An 18,897-nucleotide genomic window follows, 5' to 3' on the forward strand; every position below is an offset into this window, starting at 1 on the left:
GCCAGAAGTTCAACCCCAACTTAACAAAAAGGCTCTTCATTAAAACAAAAGGTGGAGTTAATTGGTTACAAAAAACAAAACCATGAAAAAGTTTCCCTTTGTGTACAAAACGGACACTGCTGGATTCAAGATATGAGTTGACAGCCAGAACGGTGTGCAGGAGCCTCCACTGCAGGTCTCCTAATCTTCGAGGCAGCAGAGGCTTATAGAGGCTGTCTAGGGGTCTGTGAACATAACGGCTGCAAGGGTGGCGTCAGACCAGAAAGGAACACACACAGGCAGTACTGGTGGGTGAAACTGATGCTAAGGCACTCTGCTTTTATTACATAATATAAACCAGAAGATTTAAACAAAACAAAACATTTTTTGAAATCGAAAACCACCTTGGACAAACAGACAAACAATAAACAATAATATGTATCCTGCTGGTTTATTGACCAGCACGTTTAGCAATTGTTATTTCTCTGTGTTTACTTCATTACCTCCTCTCCACACTCATTCTCCAATCTGAACCCCCTTCCCTGAAAAAGGAAAGCTGCAGGCTTTTATATTCTGGACGAGGGGTTAACTAGCTATTAACCTCTTACACCCCCCTGTTCCGCGGGCGGAACATCGATACTGCAATTACACATTATATTTCAAAAACAATCTGTAATATTATTACAAAAGCAAAACAGCAAAAAAACTGACTCAATATCAAAAACGTTGTTTTCCTACCGTCAAACACCGAAGGAATTTTTTGAATTCGCCATTTCACCGCTGAGATATTCCCTTCGCAATGTGTCTTTACCTCACGGTTCAAAAACAACTCTGATCGATTAGCTGTGCGTTTTGCTGCTCTGGTCTTACACGTATCTGTTGATGGTGAAATCTCAGTGATCACGTTGTAGGGGAGGTCACAAGCAGTCCATTCATACCTTGACTTTGTTTGTAGCCTAATCCATTGAAGAGTAATCGATGTGCGTACGTAAACAAGACACATTTGCAAGCGGTACGTTACGCACAGAGGATCAAGGTTTCTTACCGTTTTCTGATCATTTTTCAATTTGTAAAATTTATAAAATCGAACAAAATGGCGAGCAGTGTTCCAAAGAATCTCAAAAGAAGTCGATTCAGTCTTTTTGAAGTTTTGGAGGAGATGGATAATAGTGAAAGTGATGGCGAAAATGACTTTCTGGGTTGAAGAGTGCTGATTCAGCGCATATGAAGATGGATTGGAGCCTCTTCAGGATTTGTAAGTATAATGGATCCACACTATTATTATTATTATTATTATTATTATTATTATTATTATTATTATTATTATTATTATTATTATTATTCGTAATTTTCAATATGCATTTTTTACTGTAAATGGTATTAGAAAATGCAACCATTTGACTCTCAAGGGGCACATAAAAATAACATTTTTTAAAATAATTTTTATTGCATAGTAAAGAGCAACACCATGTCTCATCTGTGCTGTGCTGCTGTATACGGTCCCTGATCTTTACGATGCAATACAAGTTGCAAGAAGTAATTGTTGCTTCCCGGCCGTCTTTATTATTTTCTCATTGATGTTCATTGATTTAGATTATTGCATGGGAGTGTTTAGCAAACTTTTTTATATTTCACCTAGAGACAGTGTAGGTTTCTTAGCCTTTCAAGATAAGCTGTCTGCCTGCTCCAACAATCACGCACTCAGTTCCTTTGTTTGCCACATGTCAATCAAAGTAAAGATGAAAGTAACTGAGGTGTTTTCAGTCTGGCAGCCTGATTTAGAGCAGCAAAGATGTCTGCAATCTCTATTATATTTATATTTTATTATTATTATTATTATTATTATTATTATTATTATTATTATTATTATAGACATTTAGCAGATGCCTTTATCCAATAATCAACATATGTTCACGTGTCATCAGTGCTTGAATGAGTGTAACCACTTTATTTTGGGAAAAAAAAAAAACTCATTATTTTGCTTCTTCACATTTACATACTTTCAAGCAAGTGAGTAACAAAAATACAGTCAAGTACTGAAAATTCAGAGCTACAAAAAAAATCTTAGTAGCAACATTCTCCTGCACAAACACACAGTTATGTGAGAGCAATGTGCCTGACAGTTGTGGCATATGAACTGAGAGTATTTGTCATGCATACTCATCATGGATACATTTCGGGCACCCCAAAGCTCTCCAAAAAGGCCACCTTTTGAATGAAATATTGGACAAATAAGTAAAAAAGAGGATTACAAAATCTAATTCATGTGGCAATGTATAGCATGTGATGTGCCAGAAGGTAACTTCCCTTTTAGATCTTGCTCAAGAATCTAGTGTATGACTGGCTATAAAGATAACACAGTATTACTTTTTGGAGAGGTCTGGGGACCCTTGGGCCTAGCTTTGTAAAAACTCATGTAGAATTTGATCCCTTATTCAACCAGTTTCAAATTTAATCTGGCTCTTGTCATGTGCTACAAGGTGAAAAAATGACAATAGAATATAAACAAATGAAAAGCGTTTCTTTTTTTTTTCTGGTTATCTCCTTCCAGTGTGGTACTTAGTAAGACTTATATCAAATCTGAGTTTTAGTCCTAATGGCCAGGGGGTTACCTTGAATTCAAGCCCTGAACCATGCCTGTGCTGTCTATACTTTGGATTATAATGTGATTTATTTAAGGTCATAGCCCTCCAGGCGGAAATTGGCTGTGGGAGGCTGGAGGTTTAACAGGTTAATTATCTTATTACCCCTCGGTCATAGTCTGCAGAAGTTTAATAAGGATTTGTGATTGTCAGCTAGTTAAACAATCAGTAGCTGATCAGTCACGCATCCTCACAAGGATTTTAAAATATAAACAACACAAAACAATAACCTTCCAGATGGTGTCTTTCTCATCCAGCCAAACAATACATAAAATACAAAATATTGGCTTTCACCGTCATATATACATATAAATAGGAATGTACCTAAATTGCGATTTTGCGGAAATCATGAAATTGAGGGGTCACCATGAAATTCACCGCTTTTAGGGGCCAATGCATATGGACAAGTACAGAGAGAAAAAAAAGAAACCTCGTTTAAATGAACTACTGCACAACGCAAGAGATGCAAACTACGCATCTTCCTTCTGCAGATAGCCCTTTTGTATTCCTTCGCCGTCCTGTGTGCATTGCACTTATTCAAAAAACAGTCAGAAAATGTCCACAAATAACATTTACAAAAAAAATTCTCCAAAGTGGATAATGTTGTTGTTTACTTATTAAATGAGAACAAAGTTTTAATCAGCCTATCAGAGCCTCTTTACTGCTTTTCTGTGACCCCTTATTGTGCAGTAGGGGGCGGGACAAAAGTTGATGCTGCATTGTTTTCATTTAGGTTGCTAAAATCTAGTTTTCAGCATTGGAGGTAAAATAGTAGAAATGGACGACAGAAGAAGCAAAGTATATTTCGGCTAATGATCGTTTCAAGATATTTCCCAAAGAAACTGTACATGCAGATTGAGGTAATTGTTTTGCCTATCTTAATGGGACTTTGGAAAAAATACGATCGATGGCTGTTTAGCTTCAGAATCACACATTAAACAAAAGGCTACTAAAGAGGCCGCTGAACAGAAGGTCAAATAAACAGCTTTCAAAAACCAAACTGGAAAGTCAGCCCAGACAAAAAATATTCCTGTCTGCAAGTTAAATCAGTACTAAATGATTTCCATTACATGAGAGTAGATGTTAAAACTTCATGCTGATTTGAACTCGGCTCTCGCCAAGATAAGCACCAACTAAGACATAGCTTTACAGTAAACTAATGTGATCCATATGTATCTCGATCCATTTGCGTCTTTCCATCTGATGATGCAGATATCCTTCTGCCTGGTATTGTTGGGTGAAGTGTAATGCTAGCTCCAGGGATCAGCTTATTTTGCCTCCCCAGAGCATCAGCACACACAAAGGCTGCGATGCTGGCTCCAGGGATCAACCACAGTGCGGTCTCCCCAGCTCATCAGCATGACAACCGTTTGGATTGAGCTAAATAGGATACATCTCAGGGGTCTTCAAGTGGTCAACTTCCATCCTTGGTGTTTCGTCGACTAGCCCACAACACCTCAAGAGGGAGAATCATCTCCCTCCGCCCCCCCACTCAACTCAGCCCAGCTTACTTACCTGTACTATCAAGCACTGCCACCTTGATTCAACCTGCTGCTTACTTTTTCACAGTTGGAATTTTAGACCCGAATAGCCACGTTTTCTTTGTTTTGACTCAGTATAAATAAAATAAATTATTAGATGGGACAAATAACATGACAACAAACATGCTGCATACATTGCCTTTATTAAAGTATGCCAGATGCCCTTCAGTAACTGAGTTTTGGGGCTGTTTCTAATAGAGTTCCACATCAGTATAATTTGGCAAAGCTTTGCCTTACACGTCCAACCAATTCAGTGGTTGCAGATGTGCAGTCTCAATGTATAGGCAAGACAACTTCAGGGGGATGCTGCATGCTTGCCTTTAACAAATGACAGCACTCTGTTTTAGTAAGGAAGCAAGCACCACTATTTTTAGGCTTTATAGTGTTCTGAAATACTGTCTACTTAATGTTTTAACAGGTCCGCGAAATGTCCGCGAAATCCTAATTTTATTCTGCAACCTACCCGTGAAAAATATGCAAATTTACCGCAATTTAAGTAGACCCCTACATATAAATTATAATATAAATAAATAATAAACAAAGGGACGGGACACTCCGCCACAGGGTCTCAAACAGGTAACAGCCCAGCCACTCTAACGGAGTGTAACCCCAGAGTTGAGATCCTGTGGACTTCTCCATTTATAATTCTCCACATGAACTGACACAGCTTTGTAAACCCAGCTTTTACCATGAATTTGATGAAACTCTCAGACTCGAACAACTGTACTTTAAAAACAGGATTAAAAATGACTGGATCCTCTAACAACAAGTAAAAATCGACAGCTCCTTCACCTCAGCAGACTCTGATAGAAAGGGGGCAGTTTAGAGTAGTCAACCTTGGCAGTGTCCATGAGGAAAATCTATTTGTCTAAACCCAACCTTACAGTCTGATGAATTAAAAGTGAAGCCAAGTCTATCTAAGGAGGTTTCTCACTGTTGTATAGGAGCTTCTTTAAAGTTTGCAGCCTGAATGCTATACTTCTACTGGACAGGTCAGTCTATCCTTGCCCACCTTCCTGCAGAGCCAGGTACAGCACACTCTGCCTCAACCAATGTAACCCATCACAGAAAAAGCAAGAATTCCTTTTGTATTTCTTTGTTAAAAATCTTGCAGAGGTTCCACACATGTAAGTCTATGCCACAGCATAGAGGCTGCCAAGTTATTTATAATTAAAACCCTTCCCTTGTAAGAGAGCTTTGGTAAAATCCAGTACCATTTCACCTTCTCTAAAATTCTCTCCCAGTTTTTCTCAGCTGCCCAGATCCCTGCCAATCTCTTACTAAAAAAGCTTCACTTTTTTGCCCAGTTTATTTTAGCTGATGAAATTCTCTCAATTTTTCTGACTTTCATACAAATTTTTTACATCTGCCTGAGTAATGCCAGAGCTCTCCAATGGAGAGATTCAGGGGCAAACAGCAGCCTCTGCAGAGACTGGCGTCTAAAGACTGCAACCCTGCTACACACACCCACCAAGCCCTGCCCACCCTCCTCTACAGGCAGGTACAGCCCAGTCTGTTTAACCCAATGAATACCGTCCCAGAAAAACTGTGCTAGAAGCCTTTGGATCTCTTTTACTAGTGATGGTGGGGGGGTCCACACACCTGAACTTGTGCCACAACACTGAAGTGAACAAGTTATTAATAACCAAAACCCTACTCCTAAAAGGACAGTTTTCTAATAAACTGCAGCTCTGCAGACTTCCTTTACCTGTTCAATGACCCCACTCCAGTTTTCCGTTACCACCCCCTCTCCTCCTAAAAACACACCCAGATGTTTAAAAATTTGCAGATTCCACTGCAGGTCTACTGGCAAGTCTGGTGGCCTACTACCCTCCTGGTCTCCCAATAAAAAAGTATTCCTTTTAGCCCAGTTTACTTTTGAGGAGGAAACCCTTTCAAACACAGTCTTTTAATGCTTGCACATCCCGAGTGTTTATCACAATCGCTGTGATATCATCCACATAAGCCACCACTTTTACAGGTTCCATAGATATACCTGGAATAGATAAAACAGTTAGTAAAGTGTGTAATTTATTCACATAGGGTACAATAGAAAGCAAGTATAGCATTCCAAACAGGGGGCAGCCCTGACGGATACTCCTCTGCACTGGGAAAGGAGAGATAAGCACCCCTAATGCACTAAAAACACAACTGAATGTGTCCCTGAAAACTGGGACCAAAGCCAAATGCCTTAATTACTCTAAATAGATATGTATGGTCTAATCTATCAAATGCTTTTTCCTGATCTATGGAAATAAGCCCTGCATTAAAACCAAAGAGCCTGGAAGCTTTTAAAAGATCTCTAACTAAAAATATATCATCAAAAATTGACCTGCTTGATCCCTGTGCCTTTCCAGTATTCAACCCAGCCAGAGCCTCAGACAGTTACTGCGATGTCAGCTCTCCCTTGAGTTTCTCTTTTTCTTCTCGAACCTCAGGCAGCCCCTCAAGGAACTGCTGTGCCTCCTCCGACTCATCCACCGTCTCCACAGTGAACAATTCCGAAAATAAATCCACAGCGCATCTCCGGATCTCCCCAGGCTCATATAACAATTGACCTGTCGCTGTCTGCAGACAGTGCATTAGTTTTCCTTGTGCAGTTTTCTTTCAAGTGCAAAAAATGTTTTGTTAGTGCATCCATCAGGGCAAGATTCTGAAATCTGAACCTGTGTGTCCAACAGATCAGCTAATCTTTTTTTCTTTGTTTTCAGGTCCTCAAACAGCCTATTGCTGTAGCTGGACTCCAGAACTCTATGTAGATCAGTGATACCTGCTTCCAGCTCTTCCGTTGCTACACTAGTGCTCTGTGAGATGTTTTTAGTGTATTGCTGACAATATCTTTATCTGAAGTTTGGCCACATCCCACCACTTTCATATGGAAGAAAAAAAAAATTTTTGTCCTTTCCACCTTTTCCAAAATAATCTTAAGCATTTTAAAAAGTGGGCATCCTGCAGCAACTTGTTATTAAAATGCCAGCAAGAACAATGAATCTTCACGTGTGCAATAACCATTTCTAAAAGAACCATACTGTGGTCTGAGAATCCTTTTGGAATAATCTCTGATTTGATAAACAGATTTAAACAGTGATTAAAAACATACAATTTATCCAGCCTGGCTAAATAAACACTCCCAGTGCCCCCTTTAACCCATGTGTACTGCCTGATATTATTATGTGGTGACCTCCACAAGACATCAAGATAATTTGCAGTTAAAACTGAAATCAGTTCCCTGGCTGACTGCGAGTGGGGCTCACCTGCTAATAAAACAACCTCTTCCGGCTGACACTGTGACAAGACACTATTCAGAGTCTTAAAAAAATCCACTCTCTCTTATCCATCGATGGGAGCATACACATTAATAAATATAAAAGTTTTCTTTTTTACACATGCTTTTACCTGTAACAATATTCCCTGTACCACTTCAGTAGCAGAAAAAGAATCAGGTTTAAAATCTGGTGCAAGTAACATTGCAACCCCTGTTCTGAAATGAGTTCCATGACTTAAAATGACCTCCCCCTTCCATTCATTAAACCAGTCTGCAAAAAACAGATAATCAAGATAATAAAAATAAGCCTTTATTAGTTTAACCATTATTACTTTTTTTTTTAAATGAACCTCTAATAAGATTCTTTAACCTATCTTTTTCTTTCTTTTTAAGCCTCAGTGTTATAGCATCCCACATCACCTGTTGAACAGAACTTAAAAACAGCACCAAATCAGGAAAGTATTCTACCACACTAAACCCTCTTTTTCCTTTTATAATTAAAAAAAAATCCTATATGCTCTGAGCACTATACCCTCCTGTAACCTGCTGGCTAACAGAGAACTCACAGCTGTACGAGGAGTCTGTGTCACTAGTGCCTGCCACATTACTGTCTCTGTTTTCACTCTCAGTTGTGTTCACCTCACTCTGAGGTGCTGCACATTTACTAGAACTGGAGACTTCCATTTCTGACACACCTCCCTCTTCTCTCTCATACTGCATTTCGCTAAACTATCAATGTGTGTTGCTTTTGTTGATCTCTTTCTCTTAGGTATTTTAAACTCTGTATTGTCCATCAATCCTACCTCTACTTCAGTAACCTCCTCTCCCAAAACCCCAGTCACTCTCTCCCCCTGCTCACTGACCCGAGTGTCGACATCTCCCTCACCCCTCTCCCCAACATTTCCTTTGACTACCTGTTCAGAGCCACCCCTCCTCGCGTCAATCGTCACCCCTCCTCGACTCAATCTCGACTCAACCACAAAAAAGGGTAGGGGATAGTATGGCTTGAAGCAGTCTGATGATTGAGTTGAGGAGGGGTGAGAATTGAGTCGAGGAGGGGTGAGGTCTGATGTCTGATGATTGAGTTATCTCAAGGAAGGTTGACTATTGAGTTGAGGAGGGGTGAAGTCTGATGTCTGACGATTAAGTCGAGGAGGGGTGAGGATTGAGTCGAGAAAGGGTGAGGATTGACTGAAGGAGAGTGAGGTCTGAGGATGTCCTAAAATGGACAGAGTACTCCTAGTTTTGTATCAGTAAACAAACAGATTTTTTATTTGTTTTTTTTAAAGTGACACGTTACTATTAACTCAAGCCTATTTTTCTGTTCCAGTCTAACACAGTTGTCAACACAATGTGTGGATACAAAATCCTTGATCGGAGATGGCAGAATAGTATTCCAGAGTGGTATTCTCTCATTAGGTTGCTTGTATACAGTAGTATAGGAAAGGTATCTGATTTTAGGGCTTTAATCTAAGCACAATTTTGACCACCCAAAATTAGAATTTTGAAAATCATCCAAAAAATGGTATTAAAATAAAATAACCTGACAGATCGTTTCCGTAATGTTTTGTAATATTGTAAATAAACCAAGCATTCTTTTTCTGAACCAATAAGCAATATAGATATCAACACTGCAGATAGTGCCCTATCTCGGGTGTGTTGTGAGTCACGAGGCGAAGCAGAGTGCACCTTGGAACTGGAACAACATCATACACAATGATAGCTAACAGAACCATAGCAAACATCACACAGTAGTAAGGTACTTGCAGTACCCTTCAATCCACCAAAACATTTTAAAACAATTAATGAATAAAAGCTTTGTGAATAGGACATGTAGTCGTAACTGAACCAGAGCACCAACAAAATATTGTTTTTCTGCAGCACCTTGATTTACTCTACGTTATCCATGTGCGAGGGTGCACAAAGACAGTCTTCATCTGGTTTCTGGATAACTACAACATCGTGGCAGGAATTCTGCTTGGCATTCTTCTACCACAGGTGAGGACATGTAGAATAAAATACTTGTTTTAGCTCAGTGTATTGCATGCCAATGGAAATGTCACCTCAGGAGAAGAAAATCACAGCAGTGACCTTTCTTAAAGAAATCTAGTTTCGTGTAATCTTTGTGGTGTGTACGGATATTGTATTCAACTTCTGGTAATGAGGTATTAGTCAGATTACCAGGAATATATACTGTGTTTTTTTTAGCCAATCAGCGTGCAGGTTTTACAGACATTGACATGTATTGCTCGTTACAAACAGTTACTATCCTCCCCTAAAGAATCTGATTCCCAGTGGATTGTAAACACAAATTGATAGTCATGCTGAATTTAATGTAATTTTTTTTTTTATAAGTGATAAAACATTAGCGAGGTTCAAATAAAAATAATTGAGCAGTTCTTGTATGCAGACGATCCAATTTTTGATACGCATTGAGATCAATATAATATAATAATAAGATGCAATAACCACATTACACATAGGAATACATGAGTAATAGGGAGCAGCAAACTGTAAACTTGCACATGCATTGTCTAAATGAATTGTCATTTTGAACTGACATAGGCAAAGCATATGCAGAAATATATTTCTTGAACAGAAGCATTTCACAAGGAATGTGACTGGAGTGGCACATGATTGAAAATGGCAATAAACAAATAACAAGTTATCTTTCTCCCTGGTGGTGATGTATTTAAAGTTTAAAACTCTGCTTTGTCTTGCACACATTCTTTAGTTCTGGTCTCGATGGTACAGTTGTTCAGTGTTTCTGTGTTGTTGTGTGCAGCGTTCCCTCTAAGCTTTTTAGATAGTGAGAAACTTGTCATTTTGACTGAGAAAGGGTAAATTATCAATGAGAAACCTTCGGCCAAGCATTAACCCTTTTAATATATTTTTGTTGCGTTATACAATTTTGAAACAATATTCCAACACAAGTATCTCAACAATTTTACAATTTACTTTAAATTTAAACATGACAATTATTGTGGCTCTGCCTCTGATTTTGAATCATCCTCTGATCCTATGCAGCCATGTCGGTTGGTATCATAGATATAGACTGCCTGCTTAACTGGTGGCCTGCATAAAACTGCTTTATACAGCTGCATAAAACACTGGCGACTGCACTGCCTTCAATTGTAGCCATCTTTAGGGCTACTAATTGTTCCATTCTTGGGAATACCAAATTCTGTTTTTCAAAAATGGCCAATTCCATTTATTCCTACTGTTTATCAATGTATTAATAATTAAATATGTCATTTGAACATAAATATAATGTTACTAGTTAAAATTAGTAAATGTAACAAATATTACCGCAGTTCTTTTTTTTATTTTATTATTTTTTTTTTTTCATTCAGACTCTTGTTGCTGTAATAGTATGTAAAGAACCTGAAGACACTTCAAACCTGTCATAATGTTTATAGACATGATTTGGCTCATTGCTGGCTAGCATAAGCAGGAAAACCTAAGAATTATATTACAACAGTTCAGAAAACCAAATGTCCAGCACAGTGGTAAGAATCATATTTACAGTCTTTCACTAACCCAGTATTTCAGTCTACAAATAAAGGTGTTTTGAAAAGACCTGCAAGTGTATTGCTGTCATTTACAATACAATAAAAAATGCAAAAGAGTTTAATAACAGTTCAGCACTGTCCTGTGAGAGTAATCCTATGTAAAGTACGCCACAAATTAAGTTTAGCGTTTTAGTGTCATTTTAATAATAACCAGGATAAAATATGAAACACTGATAAAGGCGTGTTGACTGACTCATTGCTCTAAAACAAGTTCACTGCTATGTATTACCTGATTGTAATTTGAATAGCGCCCCTTTTAATCGAAATACATAATTAATCATGTTTCTTTCCTAATTCTGCAGTGTTATTTGCAAGATTTAAAAATAGACGTGTCTCCAGACAGGCTTAGGTGCAGATCCTTGGTTGGGGGGGGGGGACAGCAGATTTTCCACCCCTCCTTATTTTACACAATGAACTGGTCCGGTGAGCGTGACACCTATCATTGCATGCACACTTCATTGCTTTAGTCGATGTGTACAATAACTGTGTTACAGGTTTGATTTTACACCTACCTACAACTTTTGCAAGTACTGTACCTATAGAAAGTGGTGATAAACTATTTAATAAAGAACCGTATAAATCAAGAGATTTATTTATTCTTATAGGGTCGGCCTACTACTTCTAAGGTATCCGCTGCTGCAGAAGCAAATGCTAGGGTGTCACAGGGACGGCCGAAGTGGGCGGCGTCAGAACCAGGAAAGGTAATGAAATATACAAAACACAGGACGGATGAAATGAAATGATGAAGACGCCTGTTGGCGCCGGTTTATTACAAAATAAAAGGTTTACCCAAACACGAAAAACACAGGACACGGCACTCTACGCCAAAATAAATAGACAAACGAAAACAGACTACTACTACTAATTTCCTCCGTCTCCAATCCCGTTCTCCGCTCACCGAACACCCAACAACCAGTATGTGCCAACGTGCATCTATATATACTATTGTGCTGGGATTCAATTACCAATTAATTATTCACTTGAATCCCAGCACGTGAATTAATAAAGTGCAATTCCCCGTGCTCACATATTACTACATTTTACTTGCACGTGAAGTGCTGTGCAATCCTCGTGCCTAAATACACATATACATTTTTAAACACTCGTGTTACACAGACCCGTTTATATCCCGTGTACCAATGTCTATACACCAACATTTAAACACACCACACGCAACACATAACAGATAATATACACAGGGGCGGGCACTTTGTTACATAGGGTTACTGAAATTTGTAGCAAAGGGAATGCAAGAATCGTTTTGCCGCAAAATCCAAACCAGCTGGCGATATCAACAATTGTTAAACAGAATCTCAGCTGCGATGTGAAGATGAACCACAACTAAAACAATGGATAATGAGAAAAACGAACATGACATCAAGCGATGTTCAGAATGAAATATTACTGTTGCAGCTCATTCTGTAATACGTGCAATCTGCCAGACCACTCGCACTAGCTCCCAGTTTTTTTCCTGTTATTGTAGCTGGCACACAGGACGTCACTGGAAAGGAGCATGAATCGATATCTATTAGATACACTGATGTGTGCTTAATGCTCATGAGGCCTTTCTTGGCTTGTATCCAATTATATGACTGGTTCAAACTGTAAAGTTCATGAGCAGCACCGAGCAGCACTCTCCATCGAGGCAGAGTCGCCAGACACCTGCTTCATACACCCTGTACCAGTAGATTCGCTGGCGCCCGAGCGAGCTCTGCACTAATGTGACGTACATTTTTACAGACGGAAATCAGATGCGAGACAGCCACAAATATGCTTATTACCTCGAGAAACTGGAGTCTCAATTGAGGTTGATATTTATGATAATAACTTGCGAAAGTTAGTAAACTGAGTACGAAGGTTGTTGCCAGTTACTGCGAAAAATGCACACATTTTAGCCTTCAAGGGAATGCTGGTTGTGCCCAATGCCATGGAACATGAAAACAAACTGAAAGAGCCCTGCAGGTTACTGCACATTTTGCAAAATGTTGCGTTTGTTTTGTTTTTTTTAAAAGAGGAGCTAACCATTCTTTTAAATGGCATATCACACATTAGGCAATTAAAATAATACTTAAATATTTACATAGTTCCAAGTGTGTAAAAAAAAAAAAAAATTAAAAAAAAAATTAAAAATTAAAAAGGATTCCATTAATTTTCTGGTCAAAATCAGGTTCAGAGATGAAATAATTTACTTTGACATAAGTTAGTGTCCAATGCTACTTCTAAAAAAAGAAATAGTTTTGGTCCTGTTTTTATCTCTAATGGCTTCAACATAGGTTATTTCTGTTTCCATAGCATGCTTTACAATGTTGTGACTGTAGACATTCAATAATTATAATAATTGTTCATGCAATAATAACTATCACAGCACCTTTGAAAAGGTTGCGGCCGGACACTGAAATTTGAAGCTGGGAGTCTGTAGGTGTTACAAATATGTTGTAGAAACTGGATCTTATCCCAGCTCTTGTCGGTACTGTGATTGATTAGTGAGGAATGGCATTGAGACAATCAATCACTTTTAACTTGCAGGGGAAGTTCAGTGTAATGTGATTTAATATTGCACCGTCTCTAGTTTTTTTTTTAACCTGCTCATACATATACATACTATAAGATACATTTGAATATATATATATATAACTTGAACTGTTCAGCGTTTTTGGCTGAAAGAGCCATATCAACGGACAATAATTTCTTAAAGTTATTGTAGCTAAAAACAAATAAATTCCATAAATCTTCTCCATCTTGCACTTCCATTAGCTACACTGGTCTCAAATGAGCAGTTTTAAAAGAAACAAGGTCTAGCACTTGTGTGTTTTCATTTGAAAACACAACATGATATCTGGAACTACTTTGTTACAGGAAGCTTGCATGCCTTATTTTCGGGTTATCTGTGAATACTTGCACTTCCTGGGTCATTTAACCTCAGTAATGTATTCTGGGTCAAAGTATGTCTGTCAATAGAGGAAGCATCTGATTGTTTATTGGCAGGAGAACAGTCAGGAAAAAGGCGGGGGGGGGGGGGGGGGGGGGGGGGGGGGGGGGGGGGGGGGGGGCTTTCTAGGTGAAATGCCCTTCACGTTCTGTAAGACTTACTGTACCGAACATTTGTAAAACAGGATCATACAGTATTGTACAACACAAAAAATTTTAATTTATGTACCGCACATGGCGTGGTACACAAAAGAACATCATGTGTTTCTTTCAAAACTGCACATATGTGTACTACATTATGAATGGATGTGCATGGCAGGCATATTTTATGTAACTATTTTATTAGCTAAAATACTTTTAAACAGTAATAAGAAACAGCAAAGGATCAATGTTTAACTGGTCTGCACACAGCTTAAGTATTACTATGCCCAACATAGTAACAAAGCCACAACATTTGTTTTGGATTATGACTTGCTTCCACCAAAAACTACACATTGTCTAGCCTTCACCTCTGAATCAGGACATCCATATTGAGGAGCTCAATGAGCTATATATGGCTCAGAACCCATCTGTTGACCAGCCCTGATCTACAGAACTGCTTATATAGATGTGATGAAACTTGGTTAGCATCATCTGTTCAACTTGATACAATAGGGGGTTTCAAGACTGGGCTTTGCCCCTTGTCCACTCTAGGGGAGAATAGCATTGTGCTTCTCGGTGTGTAGTACCTACTACCTATCATGCTCGGATCTTCAGCAATGGTCACGGCATTAAGTGTTGACCCATGATGTAATAAGACCATGTGTAAGAAGGAAGCTTGTTAAGAACATAAGAACATAAGAAAGTTTACAAACGAGAGGAGGCCATTCGGCCCATCTTGCTCGTTTGGTTGTTAGTAGCTTATTGATCCCAAAATCTCATCAAGCAGCTTCTTGAAGGATCCCATGGTGTCAACTTCAACAACATTACTGGGGAGTTGATTCCAGACCCTCACAATTCTCTGTGTAAAAAAGTGCCTCTTATTTTCTGTTCTGAATGCCCCTTTGTCTAAACTCCATTTGTGACCCCTGGTCCTTGTTTCTTTTTTCAGGCTGAAAAAGTCCCTTGGGTCGACACTGTCAACACCTTTTAGAATTCTGAATGCTTGAATTAGGTCGCCACGTAGTCTTCTTTGTTCAAGACTGAACAGATTCAATTCTTTTAGCCTGTCTGCATATGACATGCCTTTTAAGCCCGGAATAATTCTGGTCGCTCTTCTTTGCACTCTTTCTAGAGCAGCAATATCTTTTTTATAGCGAGGTGACCAGAACTGCACACAAGATTCAAGATGAGGTCTTACTAGTGCATTGTACAGTTTTAACATTACTTCCCTTGATTTAAATTCAACACTTTTCACAATGTATCCGAGCATCTTTTTTATAGCTTCCCCACATTGTCTAGATGAAGACATTTCTGAGTCAACAAAAACTCCTAGGTCTTTTTCATAGATTCCTTCTCCAATTTCAGTATCTCCCATATGATATTTATAATGTACATTTTTATTTCCTGCGTGCAGTACCTTACACTTTTCTCTATTAAATGTCATTTGCCATGTGTCTGCCCAGTTCTGAATCTTGTCTAGATCATTTTGAATGACCTTTGCTGCTGCAACAGTGTTTGCCACTCCTCCTACTTTTGTGTCGTCTGCAAATTTAACAATTAAGCAAAAATTTAAGTTTGCTTACTGTACCAGAATCTAAATCATTAATGTAGATTAGGAATAGCAGAGGACCTAATACTGATCCCTGTGGTACACCGCTGGTTACCACAATCCATTCTGAGGTTTTTCCTCTAATCAGTACTTTCTGTTTTCTACATGTTAACCACTCCCTAATCCATGTACATGTGTTTCCTTGAATCCCAACTGCGTTCAGTTTGAGAATTAATCTTTTGTGCGGGACTTTGTCAAAAGCTTTCTGGAAATCTAAATAAACCATGTCATATGCTTTGCAATTATCCATTATCGATGTTGCATCCTCAAAAAAATCAAGCAAGTTAGTTAGACACGATCTCCCTTTCCTAAAACCATGTTGACTGTCTCCCAGGACCCTGTTACCATATAGGTAATTTTCCATTTTGGATCTTATTATAGTTTCCATAAGTTTGCATATAATAGAAGTCAGGCTTACTGGTCTGTAGTTACCTGGTTCAGTTTTGTTTCCCTTTTTGTGGATCGGTATTACGTTTGCAATTTTCCAGTCTGTCGGTACCACCCCTGTGTCAAGAGACTGCTGCATGATCTTGGTTAGCGGTTTGTAAATTACTTCTTTCATTTCTTTGAGTACTACTGGGAGGATCTCATCCGGCCCAGGGGATTTGTTTATTTTAAGAGCTCCTAGTCCCTTTAACACTTCTGCCTCAGTTATGCTAAAGTTATTTAAAACTGGATAGGAACTGGATGACATGTGGGGCATGTTGTCAGTATCTTCCTTTGTAAAAACTTGTGAAAAGTAATCATTTAATATATTTGCTATTTTTTTTTCTTCATCTACGATTTTGCCATTTGTATCTCTTAAACATTTAATCTCCTCTTTGAATGTTCGCTTGCTGTTGTAATATTGGAAAAACATTTTGGAATTGGTTTTAGCTCCCTTAGCAATGTTCATTTCTATTTCTCTCTTGGCCTTTCTAACTTCCTTTTTGACTTGCGTTTGCAGTTCTGTGTACTCTTTCTGCATACTTTTTTTTTGGTCCTTTTTTAATGCTCTGTAAAGTGCCTTTTTTTGCTGAATATTTTTTTTTTAATTGATCTATTAAACCATGTTGGCAATTTAGTTTTACATTTAGATTTGTCTACTTTAGGGATATAATTGTTTTGCGCCTCTAGTACTACATTTTTGAAGAACAACCATCCTTCTTCTGTGGGTGTTTTCTCTATTTTACTCCAATCTACTTCTGTAAGTCTCTGTTTCATACCTTCATAGTTTGCTTTTCTAAAATTGTAAACCTTAGCTTTAGTCATTACTTTTGGGGGTTTAAAAAACACTTCAAATGAGACCATGTTGTGGTCTGAGTTTGCCAGTGGTTCTCTGACCTCTGTTTTAGTTATTCTATCTTCGTTATTTGAAAAGACTAAATCAAGGCATGCCTCCCCTCTAGTCGGTGCCTTGACAAATTGTATTAGGAAGCAGTCATTTGTCATTTCCACCATTTCTATTTCATCCTTTGCGCTACCCACCGGGTTTTCCAATTTTATTTGGGGGAAGTTGAAATCCCCCATTAGTATGGCTTCTCCTTTGCTACACGCATTTCTAATGTCATTGTATAACAGATTATTGTGCTCACCATCTGAATCTGGCGTTCTGTAGCATGCTCCTATTATTATGCCCTTTGAATTTTTGTCCGTTATTCTGACCCATGATCCTGTTGCTGTCTCACTTCTTCCAGCTCCATTTCTAGCATACTTACTAGTTTATGCAAATCCTGGATCGCGCTGCACTTTACGCAAACTTGGTTTAGCTCTGCTGGGTTTTCTCGGATTTCCCACATGAAGCAGGTGTCACAGATTACTGACTTGAAGACCATGTTGAAGGTTTTTTTTTGAAGTTTAGTTTCTTCTGCAGCTGTCAACCTGCTTTTAAACTGCTTCTAAACTGCTCTGTACTTTTCCACGCCTGTACTTCTCCCACTCGCTGTCGCTTCCACTTGCTGTCGCTGGGAAGACTGCCTCATTTAACTGCATTGTTCTGCTGTGCTGTTGGCTCCTCCCTTCGCCCGTGCTCAGAACGGCGCTGAATTTGAATCAGCTGCTCCGAGTTTCAGCTTGTTTGTTATCAGAAAAACACACGCGGTTGTTTGACTCTGAGCTGCTGCTGTGTTTCCCCAATGTCCTCTGTTTTCTGATTAAAGCAATTCAAGATGTAATTTCTCCTTTCTGTTTCTAAACTGCTCTGTACTTTTCCACGCCTGTACTTCTCCCACTCGCTGTCGCTGGGAAGACTGTTGACATGGCAAAGATCATGAAACATTCAGAAGTTGGTTTAGAAAAAAAAAAAAAAAAGCCAAAGAGAAAACCACAATCCAGGCCAAGAGTCGGTTTAATTTCTACACTCCCAAAGCCTATACAGCAAATCTTGATGTTCAAAGATCTTTAAAGCCGGTCGTGTCTTTACATTAAACAAGGTTGGGTCAAAAATAACAGGATGTTGTTTACTGTGGCATTTGAGGCATTCGTCCTGTGCCTTTTGTGTGCCTGTTACCTGCAGCAGAAGACAGGGTTAGCATACTGTTGTGAGATTTACACTGGAAAGTATTTATTCTGAAGGTCTGCAGAATACACAATGGGCATTCACATTCTCTGAGGGTAAATGAATTTGATACAGCACATAACAGGTTTTTTTTTTTTTGTAATCTGTGTGTTGTCAAGGAGAATTTTTGAAAAGATCAGTTTTAGATTATAAGATATAAAATGTATGTAGCATTAAACTAGGGCTGGGACGATAGTGTTTTTTCATAACGCAAAACAAATGTGTAAATAATAAGTACATATATTTTCATCAAATCTAATCATGATAAGTAAATGCTTCTCCAGTTGAACTTAAAACTACACATTTCTAAATATTTATGTCTAGTCACACTGTCATTGAGGTTCCCCACAAAAATGTTAACAAAATATTACAAATATTACTGTCTTACTTTAAAATGTCTTAAAAGCAACCGGATTAGCGAAGAAAAAAAAACGCCAATGGGGAACACAAGAATAACTATTTATGTCCAGCGTAACAAAGTCCTTGCTCTCTCCAGAGCTTATTTTCTGTTTTTATTCAGAAATATTATGGCATCCACATTCTCCAGTTTCAAAGAACAGAGTTCGTTTACAAGCATCCCTTCTTTGCTGAACACACGCTCACTCGGGACCGATGCTGCAGGGATACTTAACATGCTCTTTGCCAAGGCTGCTAGGTTGGGAAAGAGTGTTTGTTTATTTTTCC

At 38.6% G+C, this 18,897-nt stretch overlaps 1 protein-coding gene across 1 annotated transcript in view; it reads left to right on the top strand.

The window, feature by feature from the left end:
* The first annotated feature begins 1,141 nt into the window (after positions 1-1,141).
* Positions 1,142-18,897, top strand: part of LOC121321594 (pancreatic triacylglycerol lipase-like) — an 82,937-nt gene continuing 65,181 nt past the window's right edge. The window contains exons 1-2 of the mRNA XM_041260600.1: positions 1,142-1,234; positions 7,821-9,425. The gene's annotated coding sequence lies outside the window, so the exon portion shown is untranslated. The remainder of the gene's footprint in view (positions 1,235-7,820; positions 9,426-18,897) is intronic.

This window comes from Polyodon spathula, chromosome 10 (genome assembly GCF_017654505.1).
Source record: "Polyodon spathula isolate WHYD16114869_AA chromosome 10, ASM1765450v1, whole genome shotgun sequence".
In the NCBI taxonomy this organism is placed as follows: domain Eukaryota; kingdom Metazoa; phylum Chordata; class Actinopteri; order Acipenseriformes; family Polyodontidae; genus Polyodon; species Polyodon spathula.